This window comes from Canis lupus, chromosome 2 (genome assembly GCF_048164855.1).
Source record: "Canis lupus baileyi chromosome 2, mCanLup2.hap1, whole genome shotgun sequence".
NCBI lineage: Eukaryota > Metazoa > Chordata > Mammalia > Carnivora > Canidae > Canis > Canis lupus.
The window spans coordinates 50,824,650-50,845,103 of NC_132839.1; the positions used below are offsets into that span (position 1 = coordinate 50,824,650).

Consider the following 20,454-nt stretch of genomic DNA (forward strand, 5'->3'; position numbering starts at 1 on the left):
TGATATAACAGCCATGCTCCAGACTAGCAACGTATCATCCTGCTAAGAGGTATTGATCTGCCTCAGACAACACCTCCCTCCGTTCCCTACACTGCACTTCTCACCTGCACAGAAGCAGTGAAAAGGCACCAGATAACAACGTGCCCAGCTCACTTCTCCCCTCATCCTTGGCAAGTTAACTAAATGCACAAGGAAACAAAGCAGCTGAGGGGTAAGACCTCCAGAAGAAACTCACCACGCTCTCCAAAGATCCCGGTGCGGGAAAGCCAAAGGCCTCTGTTCCCAAAGGAAAAATGCACCACAGACAATCAGAGCTGCTGTCAGGGGGCGCCTGGGTGGCTTGGCTGATTAAGCATCTGACTTTTGGCTTTGCCTCAGGTCATGATCTCAGTCAGGGTCTGTGATCGAGCCCCCTGTCCAGTTCTGCTGGAGATTCTCTCTCCCTCTACCTCTGCTCCTCCCTGCTATGCACATGTGCACGCTCCCTCTTTCTCTCTCTAACATATAAAAAAATCTTTTTTTTTTTTAGCTTTTTGTTTATGTATTCATGAGAGACACAGAGAGAGGCAGATATAGGCGGAGAGAGAAGTAGGCTCCCTGTGGGGCGCCTGATGTGGAATTCGATCCCAGGACCCCGAAATCATGACCTGAGCCAAAGGCGAAGGCTCAACCACTAAGCCACCCAGATGCCCCTCATAAATAAATCTTAAAAAGAAAAGAAACTCTGCTGTCGGTGCCACTGTCCAGAGGCCTGGCTGCAGCACTAACCCCCTCTCCGCCTCCCTCTAGCAGCCAGGAGTCCGCCATCCTCAAAACGAGGATGTCATCGTTACTGTTCTTCAGTAGAGGCCAGAGGGAGTGGGAAAGCCCAGGGGCTCGCTGGTGGCAGCAGGTAATGTGGCTCAGACTCACTTGTCAAACGCAAGCTTCCCAAGCAATTCCCATGTGCCGCATACCGGGTACCACATACCAGGTACCAGGTGTGGACAGACAGTTCCTAATGGGGCTGCGCTCTGCGTCAGGTGGGACTGGGGGGGAGCAGAGCAGCAGTGAGCAGCTCAGTGCAGCAGTGGGCTACAGTGGGGTCACTAAGGCCCCGGCAAAGAGGGGACACAGGAGCTGAAGCTTAATTAATGAGCCGGAGCCACAATGTGACAAGAAAAGGAAGGTTCTAGGTGGAGGAACAGCAAACACAAAGGCAGGGCAGAAATAAGGCTGGCCCACTCTGGGAAGAAAAAGGCCAGGGGCAGGGTTCCGGGGGCTGGGGGAGGACCAAAGGTACCCATAAACTGGGACACAGCTCCCAGATGGGTGGTGTCAATGTCCCCTCCCTTGGAGTCTGAGTCTGTGGCTACACGGTGACTGACCATTGGGGCCAGACCTTCAGAGATGGGGGTCTTCCTCTCCCTGTCTCTCGCAGTGCTCACTTGAGGGGAAGCCAGACAACGTGAGCCCACCACGCTGTGAGGAGGCGCCGGCCTGCACGTGCGTGAGAGCGCAGGCGGTCTGGCCACTCCCCACCAACCCAGCCATCCAAGCCCAGAGGCCAGACCTGGGAGTGAGGGATTCACCTCGCACAGCCCCGCTACAGTAGGTGGGCCCTGGCTGGCAAGTCGGAACTGGGGTGCCAGACACACAGGATCCTGGGGACTGCAAACGTCACACACATCATCCGACCTCAAAACCCGAAATAAGTCCCGACTGAACACCTGCTGGATACCCGGCTGTGCTGCAGGCCAAAAACCAAGACTGTGTGGTCTTAGCTCTTGGGCTGCACAGCACACACACTCACGCACTAATATGCACTCAAGATAGGAGAGGGTCAGGAGTGTGGAGGGGGGGAGCAGCAAGCCCTCTGCAGATGCTTCCCTGGGGGTACTGCCCCAGCCGTACTGACAATGGTGACAACGCAGCCCCGAGGAGAGATCAAAGTTCCTGAAGGACAGTGGTTAAAACTGGGCCTCCGAAGACCATGCAACTGTGTGTCGTTGGAAAAGTTAATTCGTCTCTCTGGGTCTGTTTTTTTCAACCACAGAGTGATTCAGGAAACAAGTGAGAGACAAGTGAGACAGTAAATGATGAGCATTTCAAGTGGTGTGGGCATGTGTCATGCTTTGTCTCTGGGTTTAGTATTGATGCTCTATTACCACTGTTACCGAAAAAAGAACAGAATCCTCATCCTTACTCCATCTCTACTACCCTCCACTTTGTTTCTTGCTTTTTTTTTTTTTTAAAGTAAGCTCTACACCCAATGCAGGGTTTGAACTCACAACCCCAAGATCAAGAGTTGCACACTCCACCTACTGAGACAGGCCGGTGCCCTGGCCCTCTGCTATGATTAAGGCAATTTTCACAGTCTATTCATTTATAAGTTGTTTGATTTTTTAATGATTATGTAATACTTTTGTGATCAGAAAAAACACCAAAGGTGTTTATCAAGCTGGCTGGATCTGGGTGTCTCCTGGAACCATAAAAACGAAGGAGTTAAATGCTATTAAATACCACAAACATGCTGGGCTCTGTGATGCAACATGCTTCCCAGGCAGAGATCTCGGGGTGGCCACGTGACACTGCAGCTCAAGTGCCAGCCCTGTCCCACCCCCACGTCCTCAGGGAGCCTGCAGGGTGCAGGGGTATCCGTTCTTCCATTTTTCAAGTGGAAAGCAAACTAAGCACCCTTACAAAGCACACAAATCTAATTGTTAATTGAAGGCAAAATCACTGACTCAGAGGTGCAGATCATTCCAGATACAAGTGCATCATCAGACAAAGGGTCCTTTCCCTCAATGCCTCTGCCTTTCAATAGTCCTTTCTTTAAAAAAATAAAATATACATTCAAAAAGTTGTAGGTATCGTTTTTAATTTAAAACCCAAAGGATTAGAACTATTTGTATTTTTCACCGTGTCTCTATTTTGTTTTCCACCTCTATTGTGAAAGATTTCAAACCCGCAGTAAAGTCACGAGAATTGTGTAACACACACCTTCTGCTCAATGTGGTTAGTTGGCTGGATGCAACTTTGCCCCACCCCAGCCCACAGCCTCACCCCCGTTCCTCCTGCAGGGGAATGGCTTGGCCACAAGGACGGTTCTAGAACTAAGCATGGCTCAGGGAAGGGGTGAAGGTATTGCTTCATACAGCGCTGGGTTACAAATGAGGTTTCTCTTTAGATGGTGGTACCAAGATGACCCTGCATCAGATCGGTCCCCATGAAAGGGAGACACCAGGCCAGCCGGCCCCTGAGCTCACTTCCCCGCAGGGCAGAACCCTAACTACCTTGGACATCTCCGCAGGGCACACTCTGGGACAAAATGGTCCTCTCACCTGCTTTTCTGAGGTCATGATCACCAGGGCCACTGTACCCTCTCTCAAGTGTGCCCAGCTCCCCTCTACAGTGCGTCCCATGGTGGGCAGTGAGTTCTAAGGTTTCCCTAACCATGGCCCACCTATCTACCTGCAAAGTCTGGAAGGGGAAGGGAGGCCACCGTAGACCCAGAGGGGTAGGCAAAGCTTCAGTACTTTCTCAATGCCCTCAAATTTTAAGCACACTTGAAGCAGGGCAACCTCTTTGGTTTCCATGATTGATAGCCAAGTTCCAGGCTGCTGAAGCCTCTGCTGGCCAGGAAGCCAGTGTGAGCTATTATTACAAGTTGAAGATGCATGTGAGATGGATGCCAACTCCACTGGTGTGGAAACATCGCTCTGGGGAAGGGTTCAGGGGTTGCGCTGCACTGGCTTACCCAGGGCAACAGGCTCTGCCTTCCCGGAGGAGGCACAGGACAGGAGGTGAGGGGTCAAGGCTGTGCAAGCCTGCTGGAAAATGAAGCAACACTTGCTGTGAAGCCTCACCAGGAACTCTGACCAGGGAGGGAGCCAGACAAGACGCACAGTTACCATGGGCTTCTGCTGAGCTGGGCACCTCATGCAGGAGGTGTGATTCCCATAACCAAGCCTGACATGATCGGGATGGTCTGCTTTAATCAGGATGGGCTAGGTTATGCTGCATCAACAAACACCCCTGAAAGTCAGGGACTTCAGAGGACAGGGGTTTCTCTCTTGCTCATACAATATGCATCATGGTTCAGCGGTGGTAAGAAGAGAAGTGTGAGGAGTGTTCCTGCCATCACTGTCAGCCCCAGGGACCCAGATGACAGAGCAGCGCCATGTCACCCAGCTGGTGCACCAACGGGAAAAGGGAGAACTCTCTGGAATGTGTCGCAGTAACAACTCAGTGCTTGGCCTGGAAGGCCCACAACACACATCACTTCTGCTTCCATCTCATTGGCCCAAACTGGACACACAGCTTCACTCACTCACGAGTGCCAGAAGTACGATCTGCCATATGCCCCACTATTTCTGGCACCTGTACACGAGAACAGTAGCTCCGAGATTAACAGCAGGAACACCACCACTAGTACTAAATTACAGTGATCGAGTTCTTGCTCCACCGTAGGCACTGTTCTGTGTGCTAACTCATCCACCTCCCCACGGCCTTAGCTACAACTACCACCCGTGCCTCCTGGCTGGAGGCCGGGTGAGGAGCTCCCTGGCTGTACTTTGTGTGTCCAGCATCACAAGGCTGCTCGTGGTGCAGATCCCTCACTCTTTCCCACGCACCAAGGGGACAGGAGAGATCTGGGGGCACCACAGCCTGGGGTTCCAGCCACCGGACACTCTCTTCTGTCTACCCCTTGGAGCAAAAACGCTTGTCAACCAGCTGCTATGCACCCGGAGCAATGCCGTCTTGAGGAGAACGAAGCCACTGTGTCCCAAGACATCCAAGGTGTGTATTGAATTCACTCTTCTCCTGTGCGCTGCAGAGGCTCCTGGGGAGAAAGCAGCCTTCCAGGGTCATTTTCTGTGTCCTTTTCAGAGGAGGACACCCTGCTGAGCAAGGCCACCTCAGGGAAAGGATCTAACAGCTTCCGAGCAGGCCTTGTCTGGCTGCCCGAAGACAGTGTAAGGGTTTTGCAAACTCCTCACCAGCAGGGTTTTATGTTTTAAGAGAAGCTATCTTGCTCAGGGGAGGAGCTAGCCTCGGGAGGCACTGTTTGGGCCACGTGTCCAGCCCACGGCAGCAACAGCCGAGGGCAGTCAGCACCCCGTTCGCCCAGAACCCTGTCTTCCCACGGCGTCAGCTCCGTGGACCAAGTGACACAGGCCAAGAGGCACTCCCAGGAGCTCAGCATTCTTACTGAAAAGACAATGTAAGAAGGAAGCGCAAGACACAAACAATGTAAATCCCTCCGAATTACAACCCTGAACACAGGTATTTTCCTGAGGGTGAGGGGGTCAGGAGGTGGTGGCTGGGGACACTACCCTAAGGAGCAAAAATTGGTTCTTAGGGGACAGAAAAAAATCTTTCTTTTCTTTTCTTTTCTTCTTTTCTTTTTCTTTCTTCTTTCCCTCCCTCCCTCCCTCCCTTCCTTCCTTCCTTCCTTCCTTCCTTCCTTCCTTCCTTCCTTCCTTTCTTTCTTTTTCTTTCTTTCTTCTTTTTTAAAGATTTTATTTATTTGAGACAGAGAGAGAACAGGAGGGGTAAAGGCAGAGGGAGAAACAGGCTCCCCACTGAACAGGAAGCCCAATGCAGGGCTCAATCCCAGGCCCCTGGGATCATGACCGGAGCCAAACACAGATGCCAACCAACTGAGCCACTCAGGCGCCCCTCTTGTTCTTTTTATATACAAAGCACAGATCTATACACACAGCACACAGACTCACAGTATATCTGGCATTAACTTTTATGTGAGGGGTAATCACATTTGGGGAGAAAAGGTCTGCAAAGGTTTTGGGGGAAGGTGATAAGGTTAAGAAAAACTGCAGAGTAACTATTTTCACTTTGGCTTACTTCCTCCTCCTATCCCCCAAACAGTTTACACTGTTGCAGTTATGGAACTCAATTCCACATGGTTTTTATCTATGTACATAGTTTCCAAATTCCTATCCTTCATTCACTATTGAACAAAGGTTGATTAAGAGCCTGCTGTGCCCAGGCCCAGGGATCCGGTCTTCTGGCTGGAAGTGTCTTCATGGTCCAGTGTCTCTGTGGTTGCCAAATGTAACTTTCAAGGTCTGTGAAATATACAACCACCATCTAGGTCATTAATCCACAGTTTTAAAAGTTTTTATCCAACAGATAGCATTTTTGCTTATGCTGAATTACTGTATTCTTTTGAGATAAAATCTTTGGAGAAGAATCACAGATGTCTGATGTGCCATTGTCCTAAAAGTTCTGTTTACCATGCTGAAACCACCCCGCACAAAGCGGCTTCTTACAGCTAAGGGTGGGGGGTGGTGTAGACTGTACCCAATTCATCAGGGAAGGGCAGACAGAAGGTGCCACATCCTGCTCCCCCCTCAGCTCGGTGGGGACCACCTGGAACCTCTCTGGCCCCCAAAGCTGGGAGTCTGCAAGCCCAGCTGTTGCTCCAGCTGGGAGCAGGGCCAGTGAAATGGACACCACTGCTCTAATCAGAGAGCGGACAGAGAACAGGGCGCTCAGGCTCACCCATCTGTTGAAATTACTTGTTTCCTTTCACTTATCCAGAGTGAGACAGAGAAACAAAAGAGGGGCAGAGAGAACAGTCCCCTCCAAAGCAAACATTGCATCACGGTCTTGGGTTCCTCCCTCTCCAGAAGGACTGGCCTGGCCCTTGGCAAACAGAGACGGTGGGGGTGGGGGGCTGGGGATCTGGAGGGAGGTGCTTTCTTTTCCTGTCTGGTCCCTTAAAAGATTCGCAGAGCCTTACAGATGGAGCCATTAAAAGCACTCTGGCCTAGATATCACTTTCAATGAGCCACCTGGAGCAACAGTCTTGGAGGAAAATGAATATGCAAAATAGAACAGGAAAAAAAAAAAAAGAAAAAATGCAACAAAAATATCAAGAGTAAAGCACTAGCCATTTCCTCGTAGTGGATCTTCCTCCCTGTTCATTCTTCTTGAGTCTGTCAGAGTTGGTGTTGATCTGGAATCAAAACACTCCTCAATTCCTAAAGCCCAAGACGACACAGCTCTGTCTTTTCTCTTCCCATTGAGGGCCGAGAGCAGGAGAGTGCAGCTGGAGAGCAATTTGCAGTTATCTTTCAAAATGACAAATGCAGGTGCCCTCTGCCCTGGCGTTTCCACTCCTTGGGAACCCCGCCCTCGGTTCCACTTGCACATGAGCTTCTAGCTGCAACCAAAAGGCTGGAAAACAATCTCAATGCTCATAAATAAGAGTCCTAGCCAAATAAACCGTGGTTCATTCATAGAGAATACTATGCAGCCAAACACACACACACACACACACACACACACACACATTAAGCAGGTGGCTTTCCATGCTAACATGAGGTGCTGTGGATTGCATGCTGTCTTTTATGTATGCTAGAAACCAGACCACCTATGCACACACACACACACACAGAGACAGGACACACCTGTGGATATGTGCACGGACTACTTCTGGGAGGCTGCGGAAGAAACTGGTTGACAGTAGTGCCACCAGAGATCACAGGGGAGACCCCTCATCACTCTGAACTGCTGGATTCTGTGCCAGATGCAGTATCACTTTTTCAAAACCCTGCCATACATGAACCTTTGCACCAGGTACTTTTCTTTTTAATAAAGATTTTATTTATTAATCATGAGAGACACACAGAGAGAGGCAGAGAGAGAAGCAGGCTCCATGCAGGGAGCCTGATGTGGGACTTGATCTCGGGGACTCCAGGTGATCCTGGAGCCAAAGGCAGATGCTCAACCGCTGAGCCAGCCAGGCATCACACACCAGGTACTTTAAATGCATTCTTTCACTTAATCCTTAAGATACCTTTTCAGGGTCCCCACTGTACAGATGGGCAAACCAAGGCTCAGAGAAGATTTTTAAAATGTGCAGATATCCTTAGTACTCAAAGCTGTTTTGCTGCCAAGTCCCCGCTCAAATAGCAGGATATGGACTATTTCTGAAGACAAAGAACCTTCCTGGCCACAAATGCTGTGTGCAGCTGAACAGGGATGGTGTTTTAAATGAAAACCCTTGATTTCTCAAGCACTCCCCTTCCACTTAGCAGACCTGTACCTTCCCTCCTGGGCCTCAGGAAAGCAGGAAGCATGTGGAGGTGTGCCTTGCTGCCAGGCTTAGTACTGGGGAAGGGTGCTTGCCACAGAGGACAGTGGATGCCCTGGGGACAGACCAGACCTGTGATACAGGCTTTGGGTCAGGCATCTGCACCCCTGCCCACCAGTCTGGGATCTCCCTCTTGCTGGTACTGCCACAACCATAATGTGAGACCCGTGCTGGTATTCAAATACTCAGTGCCCTTGTTTCCACATGTATAAAATGGGAGTGAAAATAACCATGCTCACCTCACCGGGCTGCTGAGGGACTAAAGGGGGAAAATTAATGTAGAGAGCTAGGCTCAAGGCCTGGCACCTAGTTCCCGGTTTACAGGTGCTTTGGGCAGCATAGTACCCTCAAATGGTTTGGTCTTAGGATCTCTCTGCAATTTAAAAAAGACTGCGGGGTGCCTGGGTGGCTCAGTGGGTTAAGTGTCTGCCTTTGGCTCAGGTCAGGATCCCAGAGTCCTGGATCAGGCTGTGCTGGGCTCTCTGCTCAGCAAGGAGTCTACTGCTCCCTCTCATTCTGTTCTTTCTTCCAGCTCGTGTTCTCTTTCTCTCCCTCTCAAATAAATAAAGTCTTCAAAAAAAAAAAAAAAAAAAAAGATTGAGGATCCAAGAGGCTTTTGTTTATGTGGTTTTGCCTGACATTTATCAAAATTAAATTTGAATTTTTAAAAATTAAAACTGGGGAAAAATATAAACGTACATTAGTTAACTGAAAAATAATAAATCCATTATATGTTAACATAAGTCATTCATAGATGTATTTTCCAAAAAAAAAGTGTTTTGTTTTGTTTTTTTAATTGAGAGTAGTGGCTGAATCCCCATATCTGCTTCTGCATTGTTTGTTGTAAAATGTTTTCATTTAAGAATGTGTAGAAAATCCAGCCTCACGGTTGTCGGAAAAGGAAAGAGACTCTAAGAGCCTTTTCAGATAATTTAGGATAACCTTCTTTGATACTAACCAAGACCTGCAGCTTCTTAAAGAAGCAGTAGCTTCTTAAAGATTAATTGCAGCGTGGAACCTGAGCCTGAATTGGTGAACTTTTGTACTCTGTGACATTCCGATCTCCCGGTCTATCTTGTACTCTGAATGGATTTTTCACCCATGCATGGTTTGGTAACACCGTGCAACGGTCATTTGGAACACATTAGCTCACTAAGCTATGCACTCAGAGAGATTAGAGAAAAAGGCAAATAACATCTTGGTATTGCCATGAAAACAGTTTTGACCTTGGGGACCACTAAAAGAAACTCGGGGAGCCTCTGAACCACACTTCGAGAACACCAGGTTAGCAGAATTCCCTTATCCTCCATGTTAGACATGTTTTTGTTGAGAACTCAGAGGAAAACTTCTGTGGAAAGTAAGGTGTGGGTGACAGCAGGATCACCTGCCCCTGCGGATCTCAATCCCCCTCCCCAGCTTGCATAGAGGTGTGGTCACAGGGCCCAGCACCCTCTAACCCGATGGCTGTCTGGCCTCCCCACCTGCCCTGGTGCCTCCCTTCTTCCCGTCTCCCCAGCTCCTCCCCTCATTACCAGCCACTTTCTTCTTACCACAAGACCCCCTCAGTCTCCCCCAAAATGACAGAGCTGGGTACTTTGTACTGGGCAGGGCCTCAGACAGCAAACTACAGGGGCCATGCACAGGCTGCTACCCTTGGGCTTTGCAGCTGATAATTCTTGGTCTCTTGAAATTACATATGTGTGTATATTTATAGCCAAATACATGGGTGCTCAGAAATCACGACTCATTCATAGATATATTTTTAGCACATTGCCTGGCCATCAAGTTCCGTTAAATCTTCCTTCCCGGGTTCCTCGTGTCACTAGTCCTATGCTGAAGAGGAGGTTAAGGCCTTCCCTCCAGTGCGCTGGACTATGAGGGGCCCGTGACCCCAATCTCTCCCGCCCCCAGCAATCTGAGGCCAAATGCTTTGCTCCTGACCACCAATCTCTCCTGCTCAGTAGCCTTGAATGCGGCTTGGACATCCAAGCCTGGTTCAGTCTGCCTCCACTCCAGCTTCATGGCCCACCCCCGACCCTCTTCCCTGACGCCATGCATGCAGACAGGCTGGCCTTCCCAGTTCTCCTGATCCCAATTCTGCCCTCAAGTCTCAGCTTCTCCATGAGACCTCACTTCACCATTATACCCCCCTCTGGACTTAGCAGCCAGTGTGTGGAGGGCCCTGGCCATACAAGATACCATGTGCAGGGCCCTGTGCCATGTACCAGGGATACGGGGGTGAGTAAATAAACATTTTTTTGTCTTATTTCCTGCCATTAACATTCTGATACCCATTGATTCTTTGCTATAGCATTGTGGTGTTTCTTGTCTGGCACTCAGGTCATTGTATATTGTCCCCCTATTTTAATTTCCAACTCATAGAGGACCGTATTCTGTGTTATCTTTGCCTAGAATTATGCAATGCTCAGTAAATAGGGCTGAAGGGGAAATGGATTAACCACAATATCCACTGGAATAAGAATCAGAAACACCCAGACATCTGTCAAACCCATGTGAGAGGTTCCCAATATCTGCTGTATTAACCTGCAATATGACTGACATATTTCGTATTTAAATATTTTAAGTGCTAGGTGGGAAAGAACAACTCTCAACCGTGCTCTGGATGGTGTTCCATAAATTGCAGGGATCAAACTGGAGATACTGCCTAATGGGGCGGCTAGGCTCTAAGCCCCTAGTTCCAAATTCCCATACTGCTGTCTGTACCTGTATGACTGACCCCAGATACTACATATTCCCTAAGCGTCAGTCTTCTCATCTGGAAAACAGGGTGAAGAGAACTGTCCCTATGTCAAAGAACTATCCTGGGAATTAAAGGAGAGAATTCAGGTAGAGAGCTTAGCACAATGGGGCACACAAAATTCACTCAGTTCATGAGAGTTGCTGCTTTTCATACTACTGTTGCAGCCCCGGGTGGCGTGAGCCCTGTGATGGCATGAGCCTCAGCATGAGAACATGCAAAGATGGCCAGCCCGCTGATCTCCACCCCTGGCCTGACTCCTGCGATTGACATGGCACCCACATGGCAAAGGAATCTGCAGACAGAATAAATGATGTTGCTAACTGATCAGGTGACCTAGAAACAGAGAGGTTATCTGAGTGGGCCTGACCTAATCAGAGGAGCCCTTTCCAGCAGAGTTTTCTCCAGCAGGTCACAGAAGCAGATGCCAAAGATTTGCAGCAGGAAAGGATTTGGTGCCCCACTTCAGATTTGGAGATGGAGGGGGCCATGTGGCACAAAATATGGCAGCCTCTAGGGGCAGAGATCAGCATCCAAAGTGGACAGGGGGACCTCAGTCCTACAATCACCAGGAATTTGACTGTGCCAACAAACCTGAATGGCCAGGAAGCAGACTCTCCCCCAGAGCCTCAGGGTAAGAGCTCAGTCAACACCTTGACCTCAGACTTCTGGTCCAAGACCTTAAGCAGAGAACACAGTCCAGCCAGCTCAGGCTTCTGCCCTATATACCTATGAGTTAATAAATAGGTACAGCTTAAGCCACTAAGTTTGTGGTGATTTGTTACATAGCAACAGGACCTAATATAAGCCCTGCTTAGCCTCTAGCCATAATGCATATAAAGGAAAAGCATACCACATGCTTGTTCAAAGGGTCTGGGGTCACACCTTCTGTATCCTTAATTGCTGTATCTGTGATGCTTGAGAGCCCGGACTGTCTTACTCATGTCCACTCCTAGCACTTAGTGCAGGTATCATGTAGAAGCTCTCAATAATTTCACTCACATTCAAAAATGTCAACTTCTGGGGCACTTAGGAGTAGAATGGCTTAGCTGGTTAGCTTCAGTCCCATGACCAGCTAGTTATAAGGTATTCAGGTGTAATTATCTGGGCAAAACCCAGCAAAAGCCTCTTTTTGGCTTAGAGGAGAGCTCCAGACACTGCAAGTGGTTCAGAGGAAGCCACTCAGCAACCAGGGGAGGTATGTGTCCACATGCAAAGTACCTTGCTTTACACACCACCTGACCATGCTGTGGCCCCTGCCTCAGCCTGCGGCAGCCTCCCAGTACTTAGCTGGCTAGCCAAACCCTGACATTTTGCTTGTAATTGCACCTTCCAGTAAAAAGTCCTAGTTGGAGTGGTAAAAATAGCAGCTATGACTTCCTCAGCATAGATATACCAGTCCATCTCACGGCCTGAAAGGAAACCTGGTGATCTGACTGCAGGACGGCAGCAGGAGGCACCCAGCAAGGGTGGCCACTCTTGCCTCTGCCCCTGGTGGACCATCCTTAAATAAGCTCCCAAGATGCTCCCTTCACTCCTTTCCCGAAAAACCCAACCCTCAGAATCAGGGAATGTCTGAGAAATGTGAAAACTTGCCAATAGCCCGGCTCCCCACCCTCCTCACCTCCTGCTCACTAGCTGCAGAGGCACAATGAGGGGAGGCCCCCCACCAAAGCCCTTTGGGGTCCGATGGTCCCTTTGTGCATTTGCTCTCTATTACCCTCTCCCATGTCTGTCTACCTTCCTCTCTGTGGCCTCCCGTCCCCTGCAGCTGTCCTAACCACATTGGGCAGGGGATGGATAACAGAAATCTCCACCAGGGCTTATTTCTGAGTTATCCCTGGGGCAGCAGGGCTCATACCAGCCTGGATTACTGCCCCTCAAGCAGTGGAGGCGAGCTGTTAGAGCCCACTTGGGGAATGACAGGAGAGCCTGGCTAAAGTGTCCCCAGGGCCATCATAGTGCCTGATGGCACCCAGGAACCATATGGGAGTGGTTTTCCCTGGCCCCAGACTCCTTCTTTCCTTCTCTACCAATCTCCAGAGCTTCCCCATCCTTCTGTCTCTGAATCAAGTACAAGGGACCTTTTGTCAATCTTTTGCTTCTTTTAAAGCCTCTTGTTACAGGAAAACAGACAAGGACCCCCAAAGTAATAAACATAGGAATCAATAAAGTTCTAAGAGCCCCCACTTTTGGTCTAACCAGCAGGTAAGTAGAGGGATCAGCTTGTGGTGATCAATGCCCTTTCAGAGCTTTTTTATGGATGGGATAGAGAACCTTCTCTACCCTCCTGGTTCATTTCTTCCTTCCTGTAGGTGAGACAAGGAGGAACACACCTACCCAGCTAGCCCTCCGACTTTTCTTTCAGGCCACATGAGGGATGCCAGGCAGACATCCCACCTAAAGCCACCCGAGGGCCTCCTCTAGACAGAGTGGCTGTTTAGAAACACTCAGATTCACTCACATGTTCAGGACTTTAAATCTCTGGCTCTCACTAGTAAAACCCATGATGTTTGCAGAACTTTTCAGCATAAAATGAACTTTCAGGAATGTTTTCCCATGCGCAACGCACAGCAGCCTGGCAGGGGGGCAGGGCAGGGATTAAAAGGGCCTCATTTCACAGATGAAGCTTCGCTGGAGGTCAGGAGATCAGTCACAGGCAGAGCCAGCAATCGCTAAACCATGATATTCTGGAAAAACAAAGATGGATGAAAACAAAAAGAGGAAGCCTGGATAAACTGGATTTTTTTTTTTTTTTTTTTTTGGTCTGCTTGTTTTAAAGGAGTTATGAGATCATAACCTCTCCATCACATGAGTTAAGAGTGAAAACATGGATAATGTCAAGTATTATCAAGTATGGGTGAGGATGTGGGCAAATGGGCTCCCAGACACCATCAGTGGGTGAGTGACCTGCCTGTCTTTGGGAAAGGCATTTGGCTTTGACAATGAACATTTAAAAATCAGAAAGATGCCTAGTCAAGGACACACATGACTTCATGGATTGTATGAAGGAGAAAAAAAGAAAGTCAGACACAACCTGTCTCCCCTGGAGAGAGTAAGATGAAAGCCGGTGCTGGGCCACACAGGAATATCGTGCAGCCAGAAGGGTATGTACCAAACCACTGACAGATACCAAGGCCAAAGAGACTTCCAGACCATGCTGCATCTCTCATGTTGTTTGTTTATAAAAGGAATCCACTGATATATTACCAAAGTTTCATTTTTATTTTATTTACTCATTCATTCATTCATTCGACACAGAGAGAGAGGCAGAGACATAGGCAGAGGAAAAAGGAGGCTCCCTGCAGAGAGCCTAATGCAGTACTCGATCCCAGGACCCGGGATCATGACCTGAGCTCAAGGCAGAGATTCAATCACTGAGCTACCCAGGCACCCATGACTGAAGTTTTAAAGGAAACAATTAAACAACTTAAAGGAACATGTTTTCCTCAGCCTTGCCAGAAAGCAAGATTTCGGTGTGCAATGGCTGTGGCCTATCTCTGGCTAGATCCCCCTCCGCAGCCCATGCTGTTCCCAACCTGTACACTCGCTTGTTCCCCGCCTGGCATGTACTTCCTCAGATCTTCCCATGGGTGCCTAGGTCCAGTCTTGCAGGTCTCCACTTAAATGTTACCAATCCTGAGAGACCTGCTTCAGGCCCCCTCAGTCTCCTACCTTGACCTTTCCTCCCCATCCACGTCCAGCAGCCCTGATGGGAGCTGTATTTATTTTGTCTATCTGGTCCCAGTTCAATAGGGGCTCCAGGATGGTGGGGACCTTGCCTTGTTTTCTGCTGCATCCCAGAGCCTGGTAGAGAACGGACGGCAAAAAAATATTCATTGGACACATCTCGAACGGAGAGGCTAGAAACAGTCTACTTCTTCACTTCTCCAATGGGGAAACTGAGGCAGGCTCTTGACATGTCACTCCCCCTGTGCCACAGTATGCCACAGTGCACCACAACCACTGATTACCCATCTACCTCACATGCCAGAGGCTGAACTTCCAAGAAAGGAGTCTCTTTGAGCCTGACTTCTTTTTCCTAGTTTCTAGTCCAGGATGAGCCATTCAGAAGGTGTGAAACAAAAGCCTGTTACATGAATGGAGCTGTATGGTTTTTTCCCTTGAATTTTCAAAGCTATGAACAGAAGCATTCACAGTTAAGGGACTCGCTGCCCAGGGTCTCACCAGCCTGGCTAGCATGCAGCAGAACTTGAACTCTGGATGCTGGATATAACTGCCATGGCTTTCTATAAAAAGAGCTCCTGGGTCTCTTGGCTTTCACTCCTGCCCAGACAAATCTGGCCTGGCCAACTGCAAACTTGGCAGGCAGCTCATTCTGGAATTGGGTGAGCAAAGCTCCTCTTATCGTAATTAGGAAATTCATTCCCTTCACCCTAGATTGATCTGTGGTCAGCCTCTCCTTGGGGGACCAATGAGAACAGGTAGAAAATAAACAAGGCTTTTTCTTTCTTTTTTTTCTTTTATTTTTTTTAAAGATTTTATTTATTCATGAGAATACACAGAGAGGAGAGAGAAGCAGAGACACAGGCAGAGGGAGAAGCAGGCTCCATGCAGGGAGCCTGACGTGGGACTCGATCCCAGGTCTCCAGGATCACACCCTGGGCCAAAGGCAGCGCTAAACCGCTGAGCCACCAGGGTTGCCCAGGCTTTTTGTTTCTAACCTATCCCTGCATCCTACTCTGATGGATTGGCTGACAGTAGAAGGTATCATCTTGGCAGGCAGAGGTGGGTGGGAAGTGACACCCTAGGTGAAGTGGTCCTCCCTCTGGCAACAGAGATACAATTCTCCCACGGCCCTGCTCAGCCCCCGCCTTCTTGCAGGAGGAGCTATCCAACTGGTCTTGCAGGCACCTTCTTGGCAAAGTCTAGTGTGTAGGAGCCTCGGGTCCTCCTCCTGTCCCCCTGGGCTCCTTCATGATCCCTACCAATCTTGGGAGATCTGTGCCCATCTCTCTTCTTGGAAGAGGCCCTGGGGACCCCTGCTGGCTAGGTCCCACCCCATCCATTTTGGTACTGGGGAGAGGGTGCCAGCCTAAGTGCTTCCATACTTGCTGCCCAGGTCCCTGCCTGGCACCAGCTAGAACAACCCTGGGAAGTAAGTCACCCACAAGCAACCTTCCCTTGGGCCCAGCTTTGTTCTTCTTTGACCTGGTCTTCTGGCTTCATCAGCCCCTAATCCATGGGCACCAGTACCTGTGTGCCCTTTAGACGTGAGCCCTGGACTCCAAGGCAGTGGGCAGAGGCAGGGAGCCGAGGGAGGCCTGAGCAACTGCGAACGTCTGACTCAGTTTCCATTCATCAAGAGAGGAAAGAGAACTAGGAGCTTGCCTACTATATACCCTTCTCGTTCTACAGGAGGAAAAACTAGGGCCCAGAGAGGGAAAGTGACTTGCCCAGAGCCCTACAGCACCCATCAGAGGCAGAGCAGGAAGTCTAGACTCCTAACTTCTAATCTGTCCCTCCACACTCTCTACTGGCTGCCTCTTCTTCCTGCCCAAGAGGGCTAGGCAAATAACTCAAGCCTATACACTTACATGACACCGGAGGCTGTTAGAACCTTTGGGATTTTACAGCAAAACATGTAATAGAAGTATCATACAGAAGAGCGTCCACACATTTTGGAGAAGAGCCAGCTGACGCCCATACACTTGGAGGACCTACATAAAATAGCACAGTCAGGGAAGAGGTGCAGCAGGACTTCCAGACCCCCACCTAAGTGCTCTTTCTCCCAGTATGTTCCAGGTGTAAGTGTTCCAACTGTAGTGTAGTGGGAAGTGAGGAGGTGGAGTTGACCTTGGGCCTCAGTCCCATTAAAGTGAGGTGTGGCCCAGAGAGCCTGGTCCAGACTCTGTGTACATCCCAGGGCTACAGGAGACCACTGTGAGGGAATCCAGTGAAATTTCCCAACCAAACTGGATGTCTCAGATCACAGAGACAGAGCTTTGAAGAACGGGTCAGTGAGCTACACATGCCTACCTTTTTTTCATCCAAAGTGTATGGGCAGGGCTTTAGAAGGAAAAGTTCAGCAGTAAGAAAGAACACCGTCTACCAGAGCCAGAGGGAGGGGACAGAGGGAGGTGGCTGATCACAGACACACCAGCAACATCTGAACCCAAATCTGGTTTCTGAGCCCATGCTCGTTCCCCTGACCTTGTGCTTGAAGAGATGTAATAGGAAGAGACATAACAGGAAGCCCTCCCATCCTTGACCTCTATCTCTGCTCCCACCATCCCCATCGCCACAGTCTGGCAAGGCAAGTGCCTGCAGGTGAACAGGTATCAGCTTTAAGGACCTTTCAATTGGGACAGGGGCAGTGATGCTCAGGGGGACCAGGTGGTCCAGAAACGAGGTTGGAAGCTGCTGCAGAGGTGGGGCTGGATTCCATCACCTGCGGACAGACCCAGATTACTAAAGGGAAAGCCCTACGGGGATGAGGTGAATAAAAGCTGTGGATGCACACAGGGCCCCCCCACCTCCCGGCCCCCCAGCTGTCCTAACTAAGTGTTTTCTGGCTGGGAAAATGCTTCAATAGCTCTGGCTGCCTGAGGCAATTCAATTATGAAATTTACCACATTAGATGAAAACCAGCATCTCAATCAGCCAATTCATTTGCGTCTGGCCACTCTGTTTTCTCCTGCCAGCTCCGTCTGCCCCTCCATGGCCAGGCCACATCCCACACAGCAGGCTGGTCCGGACGGATGAGGGCTTAGGCCACGGGCTGGTCTTTGAGGCTGGTGGGGTGGCTTCTCCCAGGACCCCCTGAGCAGAGAAGCTGCAGCCAGTAGCCATCCAGCTTCCTGGAGACTGCCAGGCCTGCTGACTTCCACAGGATCAGATGAACCTTTCTCTCACCTCCCATCTGCATTCTCCCCGACCTCAACCTGCACCTGCCTTGAGGTTGCAAGGAACTGGCTTCTGAGAGAAGTGTGGGTGGGTGGGTGGGAGAAGCCTGCTGCCTGGGGCCCAGAAGCAGGGCTCTGTCAAGCCACTCTCATCTTTACTTTGTCATGCCATCATCTCACCAGAAAGCCTTTGCCACCCGTGCCCTTCGGCTCCCTTTGTTGCCTTTATCACTGGGGTTCCGTGCACACCTCGGCATGTGGATGTGTCAGGGCCCCAATCCACGTGCCAGCACACCCTTCTCTAGGAGCTCCCAGAATATAGGGTCCCTACCAAGACTGTTCCAACAATGCTTAATTAGACAATTAACAAATGAATGAACAAAACACTCAGGAGTACACTCCCTTCCCAGCCCCCTTTGCGCATCAGAGTGGTAGAAGGGAAGAAGTGAGCCTGCTTTCACTGCAGACCACGAAGTCCCAGGTCTGGGTAATCGTCCCCACACTGGGTGCCCAGAGGTTTGAGAGGCTATTAAGGGGCATCGGGCTGCAGAGGCTGCCTCGGATGCTGAGTGAATAGCTTGCCCACGGCTCCTGTCTGTGTACCACTGACATAAATCTAGCTGCAGCCCAAGCCCCAGGATGAAGGTTTCTACCATTTCTCTCTACCTTCCTTTTAACAACCTCCCTGGAGTCACTTCCTGACGAACGCAATGACTCAAGGCCAAGGTAGCTGCCAGGCCCAGAAGACTGACTCCATCAACCTCCTCAGGCACAGCTTGGGGACCCCAGGGCCCCTGGTCCCAGGAGGATACCAAATTTGTCCCAGGTGGGGTGGACCTTGTTTTCTACTGCTCACCAGTCCCTAGGCCCCAAATGCAAGTCTTTCCCAACAGCCCCTAGGAATCCTAACAGCACACCCGGGCCCACTGAGCATCTGTCCCACTTATGAAGGGAGAGACTGAGGTCCAGGGGTCTCAAAGGGCCTGACCCCACATGACCCTCACCATAACCTGGTCCAGGGTAAGAGCGGAGGGGTGGGGGACGGGGCTTCCTGCCTCCTCCCCCAGTGCCACTGGAACTTCACCCTTCACCAGGCCAGAGTGAGACCAGGAGGCCCAGACACACGGTGTTCTCTGCCCTGACTCACCCGGGAGGGCCAAACCTCAGGGAGCCTTTCCCCTCCTCAAATCAAGTCAGCAGGACCCAAGAGTGCCCAGTTTAAACCTGCAGGGGCCTAGGTCGGCCTCCACACCCCCGTCCCTTTGATCAGGTCCCCGTGAAGATTTCTCTTTGCACAAAGAGAGTGATAATGCACCTCGGGGATGCTGAAGCAGCAGCGCACAAGAAAGTGCACGGTGCTTAGGGGCGCAGTCTCTCCAAGGAAAAGCTGCTCAAGCAACTAGAGGAGGACAAGGGGGGGGGGGGTTAGGAGCCAGGGACGGCGGCGCTGGTCGCGGCTCGCGGGGGCCCCGCCGGGGGGCGCCAGCTCGGTGGGCAGGAGGGTGGGACTTGGGGCGCGCGACCGCCGCTCCCTAGAGCCCGGGCCGGGTCGGCGGGACGCAACGGGCGGGGGGCCCGGGGCGCGGGCGGGGGGCGGGGGGCGCGGGCGGGCCGCACTGCCCCAGGTAACCCCCGCCCCGCCCCGCCCCGCCCCGGCCCGCCCCGCCCCGCACGCGGCCCGCGGCCATCTGGCCCTCGGCGGCAAGTGCGCGGGGACTTGGCCCAGCCCGGGCGCAGAGCCCGGCCGCTCACGGCCTCAGACGCCCGCAGCCTCCTCTTTCCAGGATCGATAGTAATTCTTCAAAAAGAGAGTCTGCGGACTCCGTGAATCAAGCGCTCCCGGGGGGCAGCTGTAGCTCCCGCGCGCAACATCCATTTGCAAAACCGATTCATTCCGCCGCGCCGAGCTCCTCCCCGCAGGCAGCCTCGCGAGTCCCCGGGCACGCGCGGGCGGGAGCAGCCCGGCCCCCCCGGCCCCCGGCCCCCGCCCCCCCTTTGTCCCCGAGCGCAGCCCCCGGGCGCCCGGCGCAGCTCCCACGGCGCGGCGCGCAGGCCCCCGCAGGCCGGTCCCCAGCCGGGGGGCGCGGTGACAAGTGCCAGCCGGGCCGGCGGCCGGGGCGCGCGGCTGCACGGGCCCCGCCACTCACCGCCCGCCGCGCTCCTCGCCCCGGGTCCGCCGCCGCCGCCGCCGCCGCCGCCCTCCCCGGCTCGCCTCTGCCCGAGCGCGCCGCCGCCGCTGGACCGCCCGGGCGCCGCCGACAAACTAGTTTCTCAGGCCTTCCCGCCCCGCCTCCCGGCGCGAAGCCAATCAGAAGCGGCGCCTCTGTGACGGACGGGCGGCCGAACCCGTAGTTGAGCCCGCGGCGGGAGAAAGGGGCGGGCGCCCGGGCCGCGCCGGCTCCGCGAGGGGGGCGGGGCGGGCGGAGGAGCCAGACTTTGACCAGATTCTTAAAGGGACAGGCCCCCGCCCGCCCCCGCGGCCGAAGTTTAGGAACAAAACCCGTCGGTGTTCTAGAGCTTTCCGAAGGACGGAACTTCGTGGATTGCAAACGCCGCTTCTGGACCGGATGTGCGGAGCCACGCTTTTGGCCGTGGAAGTGTTAGGGAAACTCCTTCGTTGTACTCTGGGCTTGTTTCAGTGTTTGGGATTTTCTGCAGCCGCTAAGCCCCATTGCGTACTTGGGACATGTCTTTTTCAGTGCTTCAGCCCTCCGACCCATGCCATT

At 51.7% G+C, this 20,454-nt stretch overlaps 1 protein-coding gene across 1 annotated transcript in view; it reads right to left on the reverse strand.

Annotated features, from left to right (window-relative positions):
* KLHL25 (kelch like family member 25) overlaps window positions 1-19,960 on the reverse strand; it is a 35,753-nt gene extending 15,793 nt beyond the window's left edge. Inside the window, exon 1 of the mRNA XM_072799020.1 lies at window positions 19,876-19,960. The gene's annotated coding sequence lies outside the window, so the exon portion shown is untranslated. The remainder of the gene's footprint in view (window positions 1-19,875) is intronic.
* Between the last annotated feature and the right edge of the window lie 494 nt (window positions 19,961-20,454).